General features: G+C 29.1%; 1 long non-coding RNA gene across 1 annotated transcript; it reads left to right on the top strand.

Moving 5' to 3' along the window:
* The first annotated feature begins 8,246 nt into the window (after positions 1 to 8,246).
* LOC107058838 (uncharacterized) lies at positions 8,247 to 8,480 on the top strand. The gene is made up of 2 exons (XR_001472362.1): positions 8,247 to 8,284; positions 8,368 to 8,480. It is a non-coding gene; the product is annotated as an uncharacterized lncRNA (long non-coding RNA).
* Positions 8,481 to 8,754: the final 274 nt, after the last annotated feature.

Below are 8,754 nucleotides of genomic sequence, written 5' to 3'. Positions count from 1 at the left end.
GGGCTGGACTTCATGAGGCAAGTGAGTGTCCGAGAGGAACCCATTTGAAACGTGGTAGGTTGCTCGAGAGAGAACTTATTTCCACATAAATCTTAGCCTAGTCACTATTACTCTATAACTTTTCTATCGAAAGCATGTACCCAATACTTTAGATTAACCTGTATTCCGGTCACATCCTAAGAATCCCCCTCTCATTGATTATATTCCATTGTTAATTTGTTGTTTTTATTTATTTGTGACAAAACCCCCCATTTGATATTTGACACTTTGTGTCACCCCCTTTTATTTACTATGTTTTTACTAGTTAACGTCTTTAGCTACGACTAGTTAGAACTAAATTTTATTTTCTATAAATTCTCAAAAACCATTCTCTTGGGACGACCCCAACCCTTGGTTGGTTTATTATACTATTGCACGATAGTAGACACTTGAATTGGAAGTTGTGTCATTGATTACGACAAACATCAGTGGGTTTTTTAATAAATCCGGGTGGGTTTTGGGTAGGCGCTTTTAGATTGCGACATGTGTCCCGCCGTTAGTAGAAAGGTTATATACGTCCCAAAATTTGGACGGTAAGGACATCAATGTCCAAAAAGTATAACGAAGGGTATTTAGATACCATTTACGAAAGTTCGGGGGTATATTTGTCCATTTTCCCTTATTATTATTATTGTTGTTATTATTATTATTTCAGATTTTATATTAATTTTCCAAATTGATGCCAATTTATACCTTAAAATTCTCAAATGATTAACGTGTTGATATTTTTTTGTTGAATTTTATTTTTTTATTTAAATTTTGAAAAATAGTAAAAAATTAAAGTAACTGTCAAATTTTAATTTTTTTAAAAAGCGGTAAAAACTGCATTTTAGTGAATTAATAATTATTCTTATTTTTTCATTTTTAATAAATAAATAATATTAGTAATTTATTATTTAATTCTATTACATATAATTAATAATTTATAATTATCTAAAAAGTACATTTTGTGGTGCTGACACGTGTCACTTTTTCTTCTATTATTACTCTTACTAGTATTCGTGCCCGAGCTTTGTGCGGATATTTAAAATATAATAATATTAACTTAAATTTATAATTTGAGATTCTTATATTTTTCATTTATTTCAGTTTATTTAAAATGCAATTGTCCCGCTTTTATCGGAAGGTTGTCATAATCTAACAAATAGTAAAAGAAAAAAAAAGCAGACACTTGACTTTAAAATGTCGTAATATCTTATATTATGTACAATAAAATTTTAGTTTATTTAAAATAATTCCTAATTTTTTTATAAATTTTCAAGAATTGATTTCATAAGAAATTTACATATAGTTAGTGATACAAACAAACTGAAATATAATATTACTTTAAAATAAATAGTAACGCAAGAGAGTAATAGTTAAATAAATATAAGCTTATATTTTAATGAACTATTATATTTTTTAATTCTCACAATTTACTATTTGAAACAAATTTAAATTAAATTTAGATGAAATTAAATGTATTAACTAACTTTTCATGAATTATTATATTTTTTGAGTTTTCACAATTTACTATTTGAAACAAATTTATTTGTATTCACAAAAGTAATGTCATTTTTAGGAAGATGTTTAATCCAAGTTAGATATGCATTCATAAGAAGATTTTGATTAAACTAAGATAAGTATTCACAAAAGTAATGTCATTTTTAGGACGATATTTAAACCAATTTAGATAAGTATTCATAAGATGTGTTTCTAGGAGAAAAAAAAACATCAAAACATGTGAGGCAAGTTTATCATGCACGACTTCACGGATCTGTATTTGAAGTTGGTTCTCAAAGGTCCGTGCTTCCCATTATGTTAACTTGCAACACTAATATGCAACATCTTTCATGGTGTATTCTGCACAACATCAACAATTGTTGTATAATATTCTATTCCTAACTAATATAACAATCTACCATTTTCGAATTGAGTTTCATTCGATATAATTCAATCAAATTTAAAGAATAGGGGTAAGAAGCATTCACCGAAAGACCCTGCTTTGAATTCAAAACAAATCCATATTTTTGCAATCGTGAATTTTTAGTTTGATCTATATCAAAACACGAAGCTTTATCAAAAACAAATATGGTCAGTCTGCTGCATGTTTGGTATACAAATTATAATTTAAATTTTGTTAACAAAATTTCTAATATATAACTTGTATTTTTTATTTACTTCTTGATAACAGTCAATCAAATATAAAGAAGTAAGAAACACTCATCTATATACCCAGTGGCGGATCCAGAAATTTACAGCTATGGGTGCTCACTGTTTTTAACTTATATCAACCAAAGAGCGCGATTGCGAGCTAAAATTCGTCAACATAGGCGTTATTTTTTTTCAATTCAATGCAATAGACAATCGAATATTTGGATTGGTTCAAGAAAAATAGGAGGAGTCACAAACAATTGTAGTTACCAAAAAGGCAAACTAGCGAGAAGGAAGACTTTTTCGCTTTTGAATGGGAGAACTAAAATAAAGGCGCTAGAACAAATTGTTTTTTTCCTTCCCTTTTATTTTTCCTAATTAGACTGATGAGAAAGAAAAAGTTAATAGACATGGAAGATCATGACCATTTATATTTTTTGGAGATTAAGTTACATAGTAGACATGAGCATGACCGATTCAAGATTTTAAGATCGTGGTTACTTTTTAATCTATCAATCATAAATTATAAATGTATAAATTTAACACTTGTCATAAGAAAGATAATTATATTTATATAAGATAGCGAAAAAAATCAATAAGAAAAATTATCTTGAAAAACGAATTTTGTTTTAGAAAAATTAGAAATAGGACAATTCGTGAAAAGGGTAGAAAGAAAAGAGTTGATTTTAAAATAAAAAGAATGCCACTACAGGGAATCGAACTTGGGCATTTAAGCAATATAAGACTTGAGAACCCATTTACAACCACCGCACCAACTAATACATTTGTTTATTGGGTGCTCATTTTTTATTTTATACGATACTATCTTAATTTTGATACAAGTATATATAGTTCGATACGAGCTTAATGGGTGCTCGAGCACCCGGGTAGCCTCATGTGGATCCGCCCCTATATATACCCTAATATTAGTGGTAACATGTCATTATAGTGTGTCGTTCATTTTGTTTATTCTTTTCGTTCATGCCAACACCAGATGTCCTTTAATATGTGTCTTCAAGTTATAGTTGAAATATAAATAATTATTTCCTTAGTAAAATGTGTGACTCTTATTAAAGCAAATATAATCAAAATTTTAGATAAAAAAAGATACTTAGACATCAAAGTAAACCACATACCACCCGCATACTGCAATATTTATAAAATAAGAAGAACGCGTGAATTGGTGATCCCAACCTGTTGTAATACCTTCAATTGTTTGGATAGATTTCAGAACATCAACAACACCGAAGCAGTGCTCTATATAAGAGAAAACTTAGAAGATTAATTTTGATTTATATCTTTATGCATTTCTTTCCTTTTCTTCTGTTGAAATTTTGCACGCATTTGACACAATAATGTTTTGTGTGTCTCCTTTGAATTTGCTTTATCTTTTTGGTATATTTGATTAGCTTATGAAGAAACTATTTGGCCCTTTTAGCGCACTTACAAATTTTTATAAGAAAATGGAAAGATTATGAGAATAAGAAAACCAAATTAAAAATACGTGAGAAAAATCGTAAGAGATCAGTTTATGATAAAATTGAGAAGTTGTAGTTAGGTTGAAATTCAAAATATATTTTTAATATGAAAACTCTTACAGTTATGATAAAATGCCGAAGTTGTAACCATCTCCAAAATTGTAAAGATTAATTTAAATTTCAAGCCTTTATCTTTCTATTTTTTATTTTTTATATATAAAATCAGTTAAATATAAAAGTTATGTATTTAAACTCTAATTAAAATGCAGTTAAATTTTTATTATATATAATTTATTAGGTTAAAATTAAATGCAAATTCTAATTTGAATAAAAAAAGAGCCAAAAAACGTAGGTTGGTTCATAATCTTTTGGTGCATTATTCTAAAAATGTCAAGTGAATTAATGAGTAAAGTTTTTTTTTTCTTTTTAAAAAAAACCCTGTGCTGACTACGTTTTTATGATATTTATGGTTATGTTGTGGAAGTAATCTCTTTGGTGGTGACTACGTTTTGGGACGGGATGTTTTGTTGTAGAACTTCGAATTGCCTTTTGGAACAAAACCAGTAATTGCATGTCATTTTTATGAATTCTTAATATTTGATATTTCTTGAATATTGTATACATATGGAAGATGCGAGAATTTGAAATGGCTATTCAAAATTCTGCATGTGAGTGTCTGCATTTTCTTCTCGCATTTTTATGGTATAATTCTCTCTTTTTGGTGTTCGAACACTGCATCACATGGTGAGCAACCTTATTGGTTCGATTTTTCAAGAGTAAAAAATATTGATTTCCGATCTAGATACAAGTTTTGGGAATTCACTTAGTATTTTAATTTTAATTTTAATTTTTGAGTGTCGTTTGGAGTTCTATTTCTCATAATGTTTAAGGTTTTTGTTTGTTTACTTATTGCCCTGCGGTAGTTTTCCTTTTACATTATTTCTTGATTTTAACATACCTTTAAATTTTGGCTACTGTGTGGAACATGTTTCTCATAAACTTATAAACAACCTTGAAAGTTTTTGAACTAATTAAGGTAGGATTTGATGGAAAGTAAATTATTGACTGAAAATTATTACTTTCAGAACGAAAATATAGTGAAAAATCTTCTTATGCCTACACTTGGGGACAACTTATTTCACCTTCCAATCTAATAGACTACTTGATTAATCAATTGCCTGTTTTTGAGTAGTTTTTTTACTGTATCTTTGATATGTTCAGTGAAAATTGATCCAGCGATCTAGACATGAGTGAAGAAATTAACGTATAATATTTCTTTTGCCTTTGCAGCTTAAGAGTGATCAAGATATCCTAAAAACTTTTAGGTGAAGCACTATGTTCTGCTTGTACCGGCGAGGACATGCGACTTCTGCTGAAATTATTGTTCACTACACCGTAGGCAATGTGGAGGTGACTTTTATGGAGATGTACATGTTTTGGGTCTTAACTGTAAAATACCCTCCTCCTTTGGCACTTTGATCTATCTTGCACTCATACCACTAAAGAACCAAGGTAGTTTTCTCCAATTTTTGTGCTTGTAATATATAGATGTGTCTTATAGTTATGACTATGTATCAATTTTAATAAAGATCAAGTGTTACAGTAGATGAACTCACTCCCTTTCTGTATTTGGCTCTTTTTTTTTTTTTTTTTCAAAAGAACTAATAATAAATCAATAGACACTATCATCTAGACACAATATTATTGTGATCCAAAGGTATCAAAGCTAATCTAAGTCAGAGACAACACTAAGTTGAGATTCCAACTACATCTGAAAACATGCTGCTAATTCAACTGCCAAGTCATGATTCTTCTTCGCTATCACCTTATGAGTTGAATGACCACATGTGACATGAGAGCTGAAAAATTAGAAATTATTGTTTCAAAATTATGAATAGGATGTCATAATGGTATCCAAGAGAGTAACAACATATAAGTGAAATAAGACTACAAGAGAGATCTGTTGATCCGTTTTAATAATTGTGTTGGTAAGTCAATATGCCACTTTCTGTTAGATTACCTGAAATTCTGATTTTAGTAGATATTTGCATCTATTTAGATTTGATGTCTCAGTTTATTATGATAGTTAAGAATTGATGAAAGACTACTATTTCAAATACTCTATATTAGGGGTGTACATAGGTTGGTTTGGTTTGTTTTTTCATTAAAAAAAACCTAAATCAATTATGTCGGTTTACTAAATCTAAAAACCAAATCAAACCACATAAAGTCAATTTTTTCGGTTTCGGTTTTAGTCGGTTTTTTTCGGTTTTTCGATTTTTTACAACTATACGGTATTTGGAAAAGAGATTAAATATATTTTCACTTACCTGTGTGATAAGCTAAACTTAAAAAATGTTAAATGAATAGAAATTTTCAAAAAGACGGTAAAATTCACATGAGTACAAAATATTTTTTTTGAAATATCAACGTTCATTATGTTAAATTAATAATATTGAAGGCTAGAGGCAAACTGAATACAAAACAAAATATTTACAAAGTAAATTGTTAACTTCGAATATGAAAAACTATAACAATATAATTGTAACTTTGGATCTTAATACAAAACAAAATATTTACAAATTTTACAAGCCCAAATTTGAAATAAAATATATAAACATTGAAAACTATAAACTAATTAAAAATATATTAACAAAGTAAATTAAAAATAATATTTTTTATCTATAAATAAAATAAAATTATATATATATATATATATTACAAAATTGTACAAGCCCAAATTTAAAATAAAAAATATAAACATTGAAAATTATAAACTAACTAAAAATATATCAACAAAGTAGATTATAAATAATATTTTTTATCTATAAAAAAAATAAAATTATATATATATATATATATATATATATTTTGGCGTTTTGGTTTGGGTTCGGTTTGACTTTTTTTCTTTTAATACCAAACCAAACCAAGAGTGGTCGATGTTTTTTCAACCGCCAAACCAATCAAACCAAACCACAAGTCAATTTTTTTTTCCGGTTTGATTTGGTTTGTCGGTTCGATTTGACTTTACAGTTTGACTTGTACACCCCTACTCTATATAGTGTTGTTATGATTGATAAGATAGTGTTGTTTTGTTTCTATGAGATTTTTTCTTTTGTTGTGTGAATTTCAATGTCCGTTTGGATATAAGAACTAAAACCTGAAATTCGGTAAAATAACTGTTGAAAAAATGTTTCTATTCTCAAACTGAATTTTTCAATCCAAGTCTTAGAAGAAGAGAGGATCATTGATAATTCAAATAATTAAGATCTCTTTAATAAGTTTTTCTCTCTTATAATATATTATATAATAAATTCTTATCTGTACTAAACTTTCTTCTATAGTCCTATATTACCTTGCACGCAACAATGTTATTATAATCAAAAACCTTGGAAACATATGTCATATGTTTGAGAAAGTTAATAGGGCAAGAAATGTAACAAGACAAATGAATATCAATTACTTTGTTATATTTTCTTTTGTGCATTTTATTTGTGTATTGGTAATAGTTGAATTGAGTTTGTATGGTTTGTTTTAAGCTAATTTGTATTTTCTTGCTAAAATTTTTAGTTGTGTTAAGCAAATGACTTTACTGTATTGACGTCTACTATATTAAATAAAAATCTTACCTTACTTTAGTAACTATATAACCATTCCATTTCTCACGCTTACAAGTTACAGCTTTATAGTGTCATATATGTTGTTCATGTTTCTCAGAGACAACATTTATATCCGACACTCAGCAGATAGGAAAATTAGGTGTGGCATCGTAGCGGGGGCGATCATATGCTGCTTTAGAGTTCCAGATTTACATGTAAGTTAATATGCCAGTTTCTGTTAAAATGTTTGAGGCAACTTCACATGAGTTTAGTTGATCTTAGCAGTTTTATATCAATTTACATTTAATGCTTCATCTTTGTGCGGTTGTTTCGAATTATGAAATGAAAATCGTTCTTCACTTTGATGTTAATTATAATTTTACAGTAAAAATTGATCGGTAATACTTTTCAAGAATGGAACAAGGATTGCAACCTCTATAATGAGAAAATTTTGCACAACTAAGTAATATTCTACGTTGCATTGAACATGGAAAATTTATCAGTTTATCTTAACTATTGTATGAAAGTTTTGATTCCGCTGTTTTGGGAGAAATATTGGAGAACCATCATATATGGCACCAACATTAAGTTCACGAAAGTCTGGTATCGAAGTACCATCGAAGTATATGCAAGATTTGTTATCAAAATCACAAAGATGGAGTTCAGATTGCAGTGTTGCGAAGCCAGAGTCTCCGAAATTAAGACTGAAATTCAATAATCCAATACAAAAGGCCGCTACTTCACTTAACAGTAAAACTTCTAAATGGGCTTTGTCTCCTGGAAGGCCGAATTCGCCTCCTGTGTTGATGCAGAATAGAGGAATTTTTACATCGAATATGAAGCCTCCGACGAGTCCTTCAAAGGGAAAAAGTGTTGGGAATTTCCTTAGCGTGGGGCTTGAATTGCTCAAAGGTAAGAAATTTTCTTCTTGAGAGCATTCATCATTTGAGGATACTTCATAATAAATTGTTGCAGTGGAGATATATATATACCAGAGCTGATTCAGTCCATCACAATATCAGTAGACAAGCTGAGGTCAGTCGCGGAGTCAAGAATTTTACTAATATGTTATCTATAAAAAGTAATTTTTGACCTTGTTTATTTGGTTTTTATCTTAGGCAAACTTAGTATATGCTTGGGATGGTCTAATGAATATGAGACAATCTGTGGTACAAAAGAAGTTGCAGCTACAGAGGAAAAACATGGAAATGAAATTGAGTTTTGTTCTTTATTCTCAAGTAAGAACTGATTTACCCTTGATGAATATCGGTCAGACAGTAACAAAAATCATCACAACAATTAAAGATCTGATTTTTTCGCGATGTATTGTGCAGATAAAGTTACTAGAAGCATGGGGTTCTATGGAAAGGCAGCATTCTTCAGCAGTGTCAAGTTCCCTAGATTGTTTACAATCCACAGTCTGTAGGGTTCCTCTCATTGAAGGAGCCATGGTAAGTCCATTGGCAAACCAGAAAAAATTGTTAAGGTTGTTCATGATTTAATAT

The sequence above is a fragment of the Solanum tuberosum genome, unplaced genomic scaffold (genome assembly GCF_000226075.1).
Source record: "Solanum tuberosum cultivar DM 1-3 516 R44 unplaced genomic scaffold, SolTub_3.0 scf00668, whole genome shotgun sequence".
Classification (NCBI taxonomy): domain Eukaryota; kingdom Viridiplantae; phylum Streptophyta; class Magnoliopsida; order Solanales; family Solanaceae; genus Solanum; species Solanum tuberosum.
This window is presented reverse-complemented; position numbering and strand designations above follow the sequence as displayed.